Below are 15,710 nucleotides of genomic sequence, written 5' to 3'. Positions count from 1 at the left end.
TTGGATAAGTTAGTAAATTTAGATCCGTGATTGCGTGCATGTTTGGAAAGTGCTGATTTGCAAGTAAAGAGCTGAGGGGTAAATAAACCAGTGAATAAGAAACCAGCATCGAAAAAAATCTACGACGGTTAACCTACGAAAAAAACCGGACGAAAGTGGTGGGACGAAAAAAAACCTGAAAGCGAGACTACCAACTGCAGTTAGGAAAGAAAATGTTTTCTAATTAAAGTGATTGAGTGATTTAAGGTAAGGTTAATTAATTTAGATTTGATTTTTAGTGATTGTTAGTAAAGTATGATGCGTCTATAAAATCTTTTATTTGTTTCCTTAAAATCTATTATTTGTTTCCTAAAGAAATTTGCAATAATGGAAGGTATCGGTTGATTTGGATAAGTTAGTAAATTTAGATCCGTGATTACGTGCACGTTTGGAAAGTGCTGATTTGCAAGGAAAGAGCTGATGGGTAAATAAACCGGTGAATAAGAAAGCAGCATCGAAAAAAATCTACGACGGTTAACCTACGAAAAAAACCGGACGAAAGTGATGGGACGAAAAAAAACCTGGAAGCGAGACTACCAACTGCTCCATTAGGAGTAGAGATAAGTAAAAGCGAACCAGGGAAAAGCCTAGCAGTAGCGCGGTGCATCGCGCTACTGATGAGGCGATACAGCTAACGTTTAGGAGTAGCACGTCTGCTATACCTACTTTACAGTAGCGCTTTTTATATCAGCGCCACTGTTAAGTGCCTTAGCAGTAGCGTTTTCTTGTCCAGCACGAAAGAGCGCTACTATTATATTTTCACATATTTTTTTTGCTACGTATTTGTGATGTTTTTGTACATGTTTTTGTTGACGCTCAAAAGTGGCACAATCGTAAAAATTACTTTAATCCATGTCAAGATTAATTCAAACTTATGATTGGAAGTCACCATGATATGGCTTTCTTTGAGAAGATCAAGATGGATATGAAAGTGGTCTAAAACGGAGTCCGAATACAAAAGTTATGACAAGTTCAGAGATACTCATGGTGACACCAGATTAAAGAATGACTTGAAACCCAATTAAGATGACTTCAAATGGAAAAAGTTACAGCCAGTACAAGGCGCTGTTGCACTCAATGGCCGGACACTCCGGGGACAACCATCCGGGTTTTGATTTTCTCTGTGGATGACCGGACACTCCGGGTATGTTAGTCCGGGTTTTGAATTTGGCTGCTGCAGACTTCGGAAAACAGCCGAAAACCCCCTCAAGATGGCCTCAGATCAAAAAACGTTCAACATGAAAGTTGTTCGTCTCGTCGAAACGGTCAAGATTGCTTTTGGGCTCGTTTCCATTCGAGATCGTTTACTCCCACGAACATGGCCCACAACGTGCAGCCAGATTTTACCAAACAGTTTTGGGAAGTTCGGACCAAACAAATCCGAATTGGACTAGGGTTTTGGACGTGAATTGAAGCCTTTTCCTTGCACGGGAAGTCCAGCCGCCTCTTATATACTCAAGGGGTGATGGCCGATTAAACAACACACAATCGATCAAATCATCTACCACTTTTTACCTTTACCTTTATCTCTCTACCCTAGTTCTTCTTCTTCCTCGTTCTTCGTCGTTCTTCTGTTGCAGGGCGGCGAACCTCGAGGCCCTAGGGCGATCAGGTCGACCTAGGGCAGCCCATAGCCGCCGCGCGCCCTGACGGGGTCCCTCCCGGGCGTGTGGGGTTTCGGGTCCTACAAAAGCACCCGCCGGATTGCTTGCGTACCGCGCTTCCGGACGGGTCTCCTTCGACGTGAGCTGCGGTGCATCACCCTCGGCGTTGGAGGTACATGGTGACGTGTTCGTGTGCGAACACACTTTTTGGCGACTCCGCTGGGGATCGAAGCTTTGAACGGTCTCCAGCCCGTTCTTGCTACGAAGAGATCGTCATCTAGGGTTTGCAATCTACAAAGGTAATATGAATACCCAATTCCCTACTATAGATGCAAATAATTCATATGGTGTTACTAGATCGTTCAATGAGTATACTCTATCGGCCAGCCCTAGTTTGTTCAATCATGCATCTAATTACGTGCATAGGCTGATTCAAAGTAATTTACATGCTTCAACTTTTTATGATACTAGTAACATGCATCATATGTATCCCAACTCTCATGCATCGGCAACCCCACAAATTTATATGCCGATGAACAACATGATGAGTTCGGTTAATCAAGTTGAAACACCTCATGTAGGAACTTTCAATAGCATGCAACAAAGTGTTTCACCTTTTTATTCATCGGCAACTAATTTGCAACATGTTAATCTGAACATGCCGGTGGATAGGGGAATTGGCCATGGTACTACTAGTTATTCAGCCAATTGCCATCAACAATCATATGCTACACCTCATGCTTCTAATTTTTGGGCACCATATGCAACTGAAGGTGTTCATAATTCGGCTTTGCACCTTCTTGCTAATGACCGAATAAGTGAAAATTCTATAGGATCACATGTGTGTTCACCTACTACTGTAACATATCATGTTCCCCCTACACAATTACAGAATTTCGGCAACATCTCAGTGCCGAAAGAGTCTAAGAGCATCGGGGGGCAACCATATCCAGACTGGGTAGTTGAGAACAAGCTTACATTCTCTTGGGATTTGTGCAACTCCATTCGAAAAGAACTAATAGAAGGCGGGAAGCCTCATGATTTTGCTGCAGTAAAAGCTAGAGTTGTGCAAATGATGCAGTCGCCCAGTGTTATACCATCCAGTGCACCCCCTAAACAATTGCAAAGTTTTGGCACCTTATTGCCGGAAAAATCTGAAAGTATTAGGGGGCAATCTCATGAGGAGTGGATGGAAATTGAGATGAAAAAGTTTAAAGCTCGCCAAGCTGAGATGTGGGCTAAAATTAGACAAGAGCGAGAAGCCTTGCAAATTAAAAAAGATAAAGTTATTGATTCAGGTAACAGAGAAAATTCGGTTATTGGAAAAGCCGAATCAAGTAGTATATATTCTGAGTCCATCAAATCTAAAGAGGCAAGCATTATTGAGAAAGGGCATGGAAAGCCTAGCAAAACAACCATGCTTGATTTTTCTGAAATTAATGGAACCTACTTCCTTCCCTATGAGTTTCGTGCCATAGAAATTGACGAGCTTCATGGACAAGAACAAGTAGCCGAACAAAGTTCGGTTGAAAAAGATCTTCAAACTAATGATGCACGGAATCAAGAAAAAGATGATGAAGAGGCATTGGGGAGCGATCCAAAGGCGGATCAAGATATTGTTCAAGTCACACCACCATCATGCTCTCCCAACATATTTGAAGAGGTATGTTTAGCAAGTAATTTACCTATTTTCAGATTTGGTCAAAACTTTATTGTTGATGCATCTATTAGAAAAATCCTCTTAAGTAATGTTGAAAGACCAATGAAGAAGGGTAATTTACTTGTTAGCAATAAAATCATTATAGAATATATCGGTCAACCCATTGCGCCATTTATAAAGACCGATAATGACTTACTGTTGCAGCCAAAGCTTTCCCTGTTGCTTTATTTAAAGTTCGTATCTACATGGGTAGCTTTGCTTGTTTCATACTTGGCTTACTCTTGGTCTCAATTGAGGCATGCATGTTCTAACTATTTTTGTTTCAGAAACTTAAAGCCAAGGTTAGATTCTTTTCAGAAAACCGATGCTAGTATAATATCTTATCCAATGACATCGGTAAGAGAATGCAAAATAAAATTCATAGCCGAATGGGGTGATACAAAATCTGAACCATTCGTTTGCTTAACTCCAAAGCCGTTCTCACAGCAAGATCGGCTAGAAAATAAAAAGTTTACCTTCAATTCAAGCATGTGTGATCAAATATTTGATTTGTTGCTGAAAAATAATTACATAAGAATTCTTGATCACCATGTCAAGCCATCAATTCAAGGACGAATGTATTGTAGGTTGCATCATTCGTTCAAACATAATTTTGAGGATTGCAATATGTTTCGTCAAATAGTTAAATCGGCCATTGATAAAGGACGATTGAGAATTGTTGAAACACCAAAGGATGACCAGTCTATTCCGATTGGTCTTGATGGCAAAAAGTTTTTGCATCGGCTACTTCAAGCCGATCCATCTAAAGAGAAGGTAAAAACTGCAGGTGACGGGATCATGCTTTCAAGTAAAGAAGTTGTTGAAGAGCACAATGAACATAAACTTGAGGGCGAGAATTCCATCGAAGCTACAATGAAGACGCCAAGGACTGGAGGGCAGCAAGGAAACCCAATGATCAATGAAAGCAAACCAAAAGAAAACAAAGGCCGAAATAAGCGCAAGTGTAAGAGATCAAAAATCACCTTCGCTGAACTATTGGATAAATGTCAAAAGAAGAGTGAAGAGCAGAATGCTTATCGGCCAAACCATGCAAAGAAACCAAGATCACCCCCAAGGCGCAAATATGAGGATCGGTATTGGCAAAGTGAGAATTTCAATGCAACATATTCATATCCTTATTTTGGGCCGCCAATACCAATGCCGTGGATGCCTCCCTATGCTCATTTAAATCCATATTCATCATGGGACAGGTATGATACAAGGGCACATTCTCCGTCTTATTTTAGACCATCTCACCAATACTATGCAGCTCCAAGAAGATCAACATTTGAACAATCACGCGTCAAAGACCGTTTCAATCATAAGGAATCGGTCCAAAGCTCAAGGAAGAAGAAAGAGGTGGTAGAGCGAGTTTACCGCGTGAAAAGAGATGGTCGTAAGTGTGCTACTTCAGATTTGATTTCAAATGACAAAGAGCCAATTAAAGTGTTGACATTGGCTACAAAAGGCAAAGAAGTGAAGCAATCAATTGATCAAAATTAGAGTGCCAAATCTGAAGAAAAGAAGTTAGGGGTGCACAAGGCCCAAAAGGAGTTGCCATTGGTTGAAACAAAATCACAGTCGAGGTGCTCACTCGGCTTATCGTATTGGCAAAAGAAGGAGTTACAAAAGCTTAGTGCACAAGAACTTGAAGAAAGGAACATGGCATGGGTTCCCAAAGGAAGTACTCAAAATAATTATTATGTGCAAGCTTCCATTACAAGAAGTGCGGCAAAGCTGAAGAAGGAAAAGAGTGAAAACTATGAAGGACTGAGCCGAAGGTTTCAACATCCTCGGTCTATACATTATCCATATTCTTCAACTATGCCATTAACGCCTATGCCATGGAATTCGTCATCAGGTATGATTTGTAACCCTCAATGGGCTTATTTTAATCCATGGATGCAATATAATTTCTTACATTATGAAAGGGTATTACCAAATCACTATACATTTGATTAGCTACAAGTTTGTTGCTGATCCAAAGGGCCGAAATACTTTATTTGTCATTTCATTTGTTTATTTCGGCTATATGTGCTTTGAATGAAGTTTACATGTAATGGCCAATATTTATCTATCGTCCTAAGAGTATGTCAATGCATGGCCGGTGTAGTATTCTAACATCGTCCTTAGTTCGATTGGAGAGCGAGACAAGGTATGTGCTCATGGAAATTTATATGTATGCCTATATTATGATTGAATGGAGTTGAGACATCATGACCGATGTCATTGAATATATGCTGCATAGGCCAATTCATAGTTGCAGAATTGACTGGTGGGCTTATACTTTGTTTGGATATGATTTGGCTTATGCATCTTTGAGATATATAAAAGGCCAAATCATAGCTGATTTTATTACTGAACATCGGATTAATGACATGCATAATGTTGATATTAGCCTTGTCTCTCTAGTACTGAGATTATGTTTTGATGGTTCAATTCATAGCAATGGCCAAAAGTGTTGGTGTTGTTTATATATCTCTTTATGGTACTATTTTTGAAGCCTCATGCCGCTTAGAATATTTTTATGCACGATTAATCAAGGCCGAATATATATTGTTATTCGGATTGACTCTTTTACTTGCTATAGGTGCTATACATATTGAGGCTTTCGGTGATTCGTTATAACTAGTGCAACAAATATCCAAGGGTTATCAATGTTTTGACGAATCACTTATAGTTTATCGTGGGGTATGTCTAGATGCAAAATTTGCCTTGGGTTGCTTTAAAATGGTTCTTATATTTAGACATGACAATTCAAAAGAGTTGGCACCACAAGCATCCGGCTACTACATTCATCATGGTGTATTGCATTTCTCTCAATAGCCGATGCTTCATCTCGTCAACATAGGTAAGGCCAAACCAAAGTCCACAGCTTTGGCCACTAATGAATTTTGATGCGGGTGAAAGTAAGGATTGGAGAGAGTTTATAGTTGATTATCTACAAAATCCTAGCACAAGAGTGAACAATATGGTTCGGAGGATGACCTTGAGACACATATCTATGGAACTTTATCATCGGATTGTTAATGAAGTTGAGAAGGTTTCGCCCAAGTTTGCAGCAAGGGTTCAAAAACAATAATGGCCGATATATAATTATCGCCCTAAGCATATAAATGGCCGATGGAGTGTTGACATCGTCCTTAGAACAAACATGGTACAAGTTATTTTTCGGCACGCTAGCTTTGCCGAAAAACAGGGGGGCATGTGTTGACGCTCAAAAGTGGCACAATCGTAAAAGTTGCTTTAATCTATGTCAAGATTAATTCAAACTTATGATTGGAAGTCACCATGATATGGCTTTCTTTGAGAAGATCAAGATGGATATGAAAGTGGTCTAAAACAGAGTCCGGATGCAAAAGTTATGACAAGTTCAGAGATGCTCATGGTGACACCAGATTAAAGAATGGCTTGAAACCCAATTAAGATGACTCCAAATGGAAAATGTTTCAACATGAAAGTTGTGCGTCTCGTCGAAACGGATGATTTTGATATAAAAATCGTCTTAATCCGAGGTCGTATGCAAAAGTTACAGCCAGTACAAGGCGCTGCTGCATTGGGATGGCCGGACACTCCGGGGACAACCATCCGGGTTTTGATTTTCTCTGTGGATGACCGGACACTCCGGGTATGTTAGTCCGGGTTTTGAATTTGGCTGCTGCAGACTTCGGAAAACAGCCGAAAACCCCCTCAAGATGGCCTCAGATAAAAAAATGTTCAACATGAAAGTTGTTTGTCTCGTCGAAACGGTCAAGATTGCTTTTGGGCTCGTTTCCATCCGAGATCATTTACTCCCCCGAACATGGCCCACAACGTGCAGCCAGATTTTACCAAACAGTTTTGGAAAGTTCGGACCAAATAAATCCGAATTGGACTAGGGTTTTGGACGTGAATTGAAGCCTTTTCCTTGCACGGAAAGTCCAGCCGCCTCTTATATACTCAAGGGGTGATGGCCGATTGAACAACACACAATCGATCAAATCATCTACCACTTTTTACCTTTACCTTTATCTCTCTCCCTTGTTTTTCTTCTTCTCGTTCTTCGTTCGTTCTTTGTTTGCAGGGCGGCGAACCTCGAGGCCCTAGGGGCGTTCAGGTCAACCTAGGGCAGCCCATAGCCGCCGCGCGCCCTGACGGGGTCCCTCCCTGGAGTGTGGGGTTTCGGGTCTACAAAAGCGCCCGTCGGATTGCCTGCGCACCGCGCTTCCGGACGGGTCTCCTTCGACGTGAGCTGCGGTGCATCACCCTCGGTGTTGGAGGTACACGGTGACGTGTTCGTGTGCGAACAATTTTATACATTATTCTAATCATATCATAAACATGCAATATGTTCATCATATCATACACATAATAGTCTCATCATATCATCCAACACAAATCATGTCGTCACATCATAATCACGATATAGCTATACAAGTTACATGGCAATGTCTCATCATACATAATGTAGTACTTATTGAGGCGCCGGTTCATATCCCTTTCTCGCACTAGCGTGGACCTAAACTAACTATTTTCCGCTTCGGCTCTGCTATCGAACCCTCTCTGGCTATCGCTCGGAAACCGGTACACCTGGGCCTGACACTCCGGCCACTCGTCGTATACTTCTGGCGTAGCACTTCTTTGCCATCGATGATCTATGTACCCGCATCGTCACATGAGTCGATAATATGCAACATATATAGTTGAGCAACAGAAAGAGACAGAGTTGGCAAAAATAGAAGCAACATATCATAAGCATAAATAACAAAGTTCATCGTACCCAAAATGCCCTAACTAGGGTGATCTTCGCTAGTTGAGGAGGACGGTTTAATTACATCACAAATAAAGTTTCGTCGTGCATAACTCAAAGTTCCGTCATAGAGAAAGTATGGACTAAAGGGACACATTGTCATATATCGTCAATCACTCCAACATGTCGTGCCATCCATCCAAGTCAGGGAGATAGCCCCCGAACACAGTGAAAGGCTTCATGTCGAGACGTTGAGCGGCTACGCGTGTTCGGACGTCTTCCCGCGACATTTGCCCTTCTTTGTAGAACATCCTTGTTTTTTCGAGGACCTCCTTCATGATGATTTGGGCAAGTTCACGCTGAATGTGATAGAACTCAGCTTGGAGTCGATGATCCGGGGTATCTCCTAGTTTCTTTGCCCATTGCAGAATATTGGCATCGCCGGATCTGGGTGACATGCGAAGGTTCTGCTAATCATGTCTGTACTCCTGCATGTGGTGGTGGACATAGAATCCATCACTGAGAGTACCACTCGGTTGCTGGATGCAGCAGAAGTCGGTCTTATAGCCGAAGGCCGGCGCGCAATTCCTTGTCTTCTTGAGCGTGATCTCTCCACCCCGTATGCCATAGCTAAAGATAGCACTGTCGAGAACAGGCTTGATGTGGGTGTAATCCTTTTTCTTCATGTTCTTCGACGAGTCCAAGTAAAGAGCATGGGAGAATCGGGGGTAAAGGATGACGAGGACGGTGCGCCCGTCGCTGCGCAAAATAAGTACACCTCAAATTAGCCTCCACGTGTGCAAATGAATGATTGAAATCGAAAGAAGGATATCCGCGGATGACTTACATGGGATGATAAGGCACGAGAGTCATCTCCTTGTCCTTATTGCCGACCATGAAATCGGCGATGTAGTTACTCGCGTATTCACGGTGCTTTGGGCAGACTGCCAAGAAGCCCTCGTGCATGAAGTATGGGTCAGCGACACAGATATAAGGTATCTGCTCAATCCTGATGATGTAGTTCGTGTACAAGGCAAAAAGGCGGATAAACATAAAATCCAGTTTTTTCAAGTGAAACATGTCGAAGATGTAATCAAATCAAAGGAAGAACTTCTCCGCGGGGAATGTGTCGATGTACAACCTTTGTTGCGGCACGTTAACCACGTAGAGCGGGTATCCTAGATTTTTCGAGGCGATTAGGCTTTTCTCTCTCCGCAACACATCTTCATGAAGTCTCCTTAGATCGTCGTATATGGCCCCTGCCGCTGCCTTAGGTAGGATCAGATCATTGGGGATATGGCATTTTGCTGCACCTATGATAAGTATACGTTCTTGAACCTGAGGCTGCGGAGGCGGCTGTCTCATAGAAGCAGCTTTGCCTTTCCTCGGTCTCTTCATATGCTTCTTTGCTACTGGAAGTGAGCCTATAATACGTTCATCCTCCGGCAATTCAGCCACCAACTCATCACGCTCAAACCCTGAGTACTCATACTGCCGAGCCAGAAATCCTCCATCGTCATAGGCGCTGGTATTGAGATACTGTAGAGGTTCATCGTCATCCTCGTCAATGGCATCATGCATTGCTTCTTCGACGGCGGCGATGCCATCAGCCACTAATGGAGCCTCTTCCTCACCTAGCACGACAGGCGACGCTAATTGGGTAGGTGGGGTGTTAGTGTTCATACCTTGCTGAGGCTGCTTGGTCGTGGGTGTGGTCCCAGCCGCCTCCAGATGAAGCAGACTCTTTGGCCACAACAGGACCAACTCTTGCAACCGCCATGCCGCCGTGGGGTCTCGTCGTCATCTCCCCCTAGTGCTACCGGAGGAGCCGAATTCTCGTGGCCCAATTTGACACTGGCCATGGAAACCTTGAAGACGTCAGGGGGGATTGGCCGGCTATGGAACAATTGTTCCTTCGGTTTCACTATGGTCACCTTCCCCACGTCCACCTTCTGGCTACTGATGGTGTACAATATGGTGCACGGGGTTACATCGGCCTGCAAAGACATGTCTGCGATGTGAGACATCCGAAAGGCAACGAAAACGTGAGATTATACATATATTGAAGAGGGCCGGTGTGACAGGTACCGTGAGGGCGTCGAGCTCAACCAAAGACGAAGCCCTGTCGAGCATGCCAGAGACGGAGGACGGGCTGCTATGAGCAGGTGCGGTTGCGTGAGCAGGTGCGGTTGCGTGAGCAGGTGCTGGTGCAACGCTAAACGAGCTGCTCCCGAAGAAGTTGGAAAGGGGAAAGTCCGCTGCCTCTTTATTTGGATTTTGCTTGCTCTAATTGACGATAGCCAGAATAAACACACCATACGAAGCTGCCATTTCCTCTCTTGCGGCAGCTACCCACTGCTTTGACTGTCTCAGCTGATTTCTTATCAACCGCAATCTGAACCTTCTTGTTGATGTTTTCTTCATTTAACCTCTGTCTTTCCTTTCTCTCCTCCGTGGTCTCACGGTAGTACTTCTTCCATGTGGCGCCGTCTTCGACGCCGTGCACGCGTCCATATGATGGCCGAGTGTCCACCGGGAGTCCTTTCAATATGTTCAAGGCCCAGTTGAATGGGGTGTCCCACTTGGGCCTCGCCAACGCCTCAAATGGCGAGTTGCTTTCGGCCGCAATCATGTGCTTCTCTTTCTGCTAAGGGAACAAGGATCGTTTACAAATATGACTAAACGTGCAGTTGAATTGATCATAAGCTAAAATTAGGGGGTAAATTAACAATTACCAACAGTCTCATGAACTCCGTCGTGACCGCGTCCATTTCGAAAACCTTGTTGACTAGTGAGGGAGTCCTAGATTAGGGGGTCCTCGGACAGCCGGACTATATACTTTGGCCGGACTGTTGGACTATGAAGGTACAAGATTGAAGGCTTCGTCCCGTGTCCGGGTGGGACTCTCCTTTGCGTGGAAGGCAAGCTTGGCAATTCGGATATGTAGATCTTCTTCTCTGTAACCGACTTTGTGTAACCCTAGCCCCCTCCGTGTCTATATAAACCGGAGGGTTTAGTCCGTAGGACAAAAGACAACAATCATAATCATAGGCTAGCTTCTAGGGTTTAGCCTCTACGATCTCGTGGTAGATCAACTCTTGTAATACTCATATCATCAAGATCAATCAAGCAGGAAGTAGGGTATTACCTCCATCGAGAGGGCCCGAACCTGGGTAAACATTGTGTCCCCCACGTCCTGTTACCATCAACCTTAGACGCACAGTTCGGGACCCCTACCCGAGATCCGCCGGTTTTGACACCGACATTGGTGCTTTTCATTGAGAGTTCCATTGTGCCATCACGATAAAGGCTTGATGGCTCCTTCGATCATTGGCAACGACGCGATCCAGGGTGAGGTTTTTCTCCCCGGACAGATCTTCGTATTCGACGGCTTCATATTGTGGGCCAACTCGCTTGGCCATCTAGAGCAGATCGATAGCTACGCCCCTGACCATCAGGTCAGGTTTGGAAGCTTGAACTATACTGCCGACATCCGCGGAGACTTGATCTTCGACTGATTCGAGCCCATGTCAGGTGCGCCGCATAGTCGCGACGAGCATGACTTAGCTTTGCCGTCGGATGGCGTTCGGGAGATCACACATGCGGCTATTCTGGCCCTCAATCCGGAGCAGATCGTGCCGTCCGAGGACGGGTGGATGGACCCCACCATGGAGGCCGCACACTCAGCGGCGATAGAGCCGAATACTGAGTTCACCTCCTATGAGACCTATGTCATCGGACCCTTGGATTCGTCCCCGACCACAGGCTCCAAACCTCTTGCGTCCGTGCCTATCGAAACTGATTGGGCACCGATCATGGATTTTACCTCCGCGGATATCTTTCAGCACTCGCCCTTGGGCGACATGCTAAATTCATTGAGGTCTCTCTCCTTGTCAGGAGACCCTTGGCAGAACTATGTCCGGCTTGAGTGGGAAGCGGACGATGAAGAAATTCATTCCCCACCCACCACCCACTTAATAGCCATTGTCGACGACTTAACCGACATGCTTGATTTCGGCTCCGAAGACATCGCGGTATGGACGACGATGCAGGAGAAGAATAGGAACCATCGCCCACAGGGCGCTGGACAGCCACCTCATCATATGATATATATATATATATATATATATATATATATATATATGTGTGTGTGTGTGTGTGTATGTATGTATGTATGTGGTGGACACCCCCAAAGAAAGCTATGGCAATAAAGGCAATAGAGGATAATCCCCTTGAGAAGCAATCTAAGCACCGGTGTCATCGACGCCGCTCTAAGCCCCGCCATAGCAAAAGCAGCGATACCGGCACAAGAGACAATAACACTGCGGATAGTGACGAAGACAAAGATAATCCCCTCCAGCCAGGCTTCGAGCGGGAGGATGGGTAAGCCAGCCCTAAGGAACAGGCGACAGACGGAGAATCAGAGGATGACAATTACATGCCCCTCTCCGAAGACAAGGTGAGCCTCGGCAACGAAGAATTCATCATGCCTGAGGATCCCGTCGAGCAGGAGCGCTTCAAGCGCCGGCTTATAGCCACAGCAAAAAGCCTGAAGAAAAAGCAGCAGTAGCTTCAAGCTGATCAAGATCTACTAGCGGATAGATGGACCGAGGTCCTGGCAGCCGAGGAATATGAACTCGAGTGCCCAACCAAAAGTTACCCAAAGCGCAGGTTGCTACCCGAACTCGAGGAGGAAGCATTAAAGCCTACACTACCAGCGTATGATGCGGCTGACCGGCCACCTCGTGGCCGAGACAAAGCGGCGTATCAGCCCGAAGTCCAGCCCGCACCCCTTCGCCAGTCAAACAAAAACACCAAGGCCCGGGGGTACACGTAGGACCTGCGAGACGTATTGGAAAACAAAGCAGGACATACAAGATCGATCTACGGATCACGGGGGCGTGCCCCAACGCGTGACGACGACCGTCATGCCGGATATACTAAAAGCAAATCCGGCCGGGCCGAATATAGCAGACAAGACTCATATGAACTGCGTTGTGATATAGCCCGACACAAAGGCACCACACACCCCCTATGCTTCACCGACGAAGTAACGGATCATGAATTCCCAGAAGGGTTTAAACCCATGAACATTGAATCATATGATGGTACAACAGACCCCGCGGTATGGATTGAAGATTTCCTTCTCCACATCCACATGGCCCGCGGTGACGATCTACATGCCATCAAGTACCTCCCACTAAAACTCAAAGGGCCGGCTCGGCATTGGCTGAATAGCCTGCCAGCAAACTCCATTGGCAGTTGGGAGAACTTGGAAGATGCATTCCTTGACAACTTCCAGGGCACTGATGTGCGACCACCGGATGCTGATGACTTGAGTCACATAACCCAACAGCCCGGGGAGTTAGCCAGGAAATTCTGGACTCGGTTCCTAACTAAAAAGAATCAAATTGTCGACTGTCCGGATGCCGAGGCCTTAGAGGCATTTAAGCATAACATCCACGACAAGAGGCTCACCCGACACCTCGGCCAAGAGAAGCCGAAGTCCATGGCAGCCCTCACGACACTCATGACCCGCTTTTGTGCGGGCGAGGACAGCTGGCTGGCTCGCAGCAACAACACATCAAGAAATCCTGGCAATTCAGATGCCAGAGATAGCAACGGCAAGCCACGTCACAACAGACACAAGCGCCGCAACAACGGCGGCAACGCTGAAGACACGATAGTCAATGCCGGATTCAGTGGCTCTAAGTCCGGTCAGTGGAAAAAGCCATTCAAAAGAAGCAATCCGGGCCCGTCTAGTTTGGACCGCATACTCGATCGCTCGTGTCAAATTCACGGCACCCCCGATAAACCAGCCAACCATACCAACAGAGAATGCTGGGTGTTCAAACAGGCCAGCAAGTTGAATGCCGAAAACAAGGAAAAGGGGCTGCATAGCGACGACGAGGAGGAGCCCCGGCCGCCGAACACAGGAGGACAAAAGAAATTTCCTCCCCAAGTGAAAACGGTGAACATGATATATGCAACCCATATTCCCAAGCGGGAACGGAAGCGTGCACTAAGGGACGTCTATGCGATGGAGCCAGTCGCCCCAAAGTTCAACCCATGGTCTTCTTATCCGATCGCTTTCGATCGCAGGGACCACCCTACCAGTATCCGTCATGGTGGTTCTGCCGCATTGTTCCTTGACCCGATCATTAACGAATTTCACCTCACTCGATTCCTTATGGACGGTGGCAGCAGCCTGAACTTGCTCTATCAGGATACAGTGCGCAAAAATGGGTATCGACCCCTCGAGGATCAAACCCACAAAACCACTTTTAAAGGTGTCATACCAGGTGTAGAGGCCTGTTGCACGGGCTCAATCACACTGGAAGTGGTCTTCGGATCTCCAGACAACTTCCGAAGTGAGGAGTTAATCTTCGATATCGTCCCCTTCCGCAGTGGCTATCACGCACTGCTCGGACGAACCGCATTCGCGAGATTCAATGCGGTACCGCATTATGCATACCTCAAGCTCAAAATGCCAGGACCTCGCGGGGTTATAACAGTTAATGGAAACACAGAACGCTCGCTCCGTACGGAGGAGCACACTACGGCACTCGCAGCAGAAGTACAAAGCAGCCTTCTGAGGCAAACCGCCAATTCAGCGGTAAAGCCCACAGACACCTTCAAGCGAGTCCAGAGTACCCTGCAACAGGATCGCCCGGCACGTTCAGAGCTCGCCTAGCAATTCGGCCTCCGTCCTAGTCCCAGTTAAACGGCAAAATTGGTGCCGCGCATACATAATTACGCACTCAAGATACCATGGGCATAGGCGGAGGCACGACTATGGCATGGCCCACAATGCGGCTCAACCGCCTCAGGACCCGTATATCTTTACCATTTTCTTCCTTTCAGGACCCTATTCTCTGAAATCCCTCTCCGATAGCCTGATTATCGGACCTATCACGGGAAGGAAACACCAAGGAAGCAAGAAGCTTTGACGTACAAGGGAATCGGTGGTCTCTGATAACGACCGCTATACCTGTTTTACATACCCACACGCAGCTTACCCTTCGATAGGACATGTCAAATAGTCCTATTTTTGCTTATTACACTATTTGTATACATATGCTTTGACGTATCATTTAAATAACAATGTACATCGTTAGCTTATTATTGCATTTCTTCATCTTTTTCCCTGTCTGGTCATTTACGACGAATTGCACCCGTACATTCTGGTACGTCCAGTGCGCCAGGGGCTTCAGTGTACCCCATAACACGGCAAGAAAAGTCCGAACACTTTCGATAGTGCAGCATCCCGAACTTATAGCATTATATGCATCAGCTCCGAATCATGTCTGGGGTCAATAGTTCGGTTTGCCCGGCTCCCATGTTTTGGTACCTTACGTTCCACTATATAGGCTAAGGTAGCACTCGGAGAACTACTGCAATTGTGTCCTGGTTCTTCCAGAGGAGCACCTCAGTAGAGAAAGCCGAAAACTGACTGTCATGATGCGGCGAGAGCTGGTCGCTGCTTGAGAGGTCTCAAATCCTTAAAGATTTTTTCCGCTTCCGGCGAGGAATCGGCCTTGTCCGATTTACGCGTATATAGCACCCCAAGTTCGGCCTTCCGAATACTAGGGGCTTCGCTAAAATTTAAAATTGTAGACTTCTATGGCTAAGTGAGAGT

This window comes from Triticum aestivum, chromosome 1A (genome assembly GCF_018294505.1).
Source record: "Triticum aestivum cultivar Chinese Spring chromosome 1A, IWGSC CS RefSeq v2.1, whole genome shotgun sequence".
In the NCBI taxonomy this organism is placed as follows: Eukaryota; Viridiplantae; Streptophyta; class Magnoliopsida; order Poales; family Poaceae; genus Triticum; species Triticum aestivum.
Note: the sequence above shows the minus strand (reverse complement) of the source record.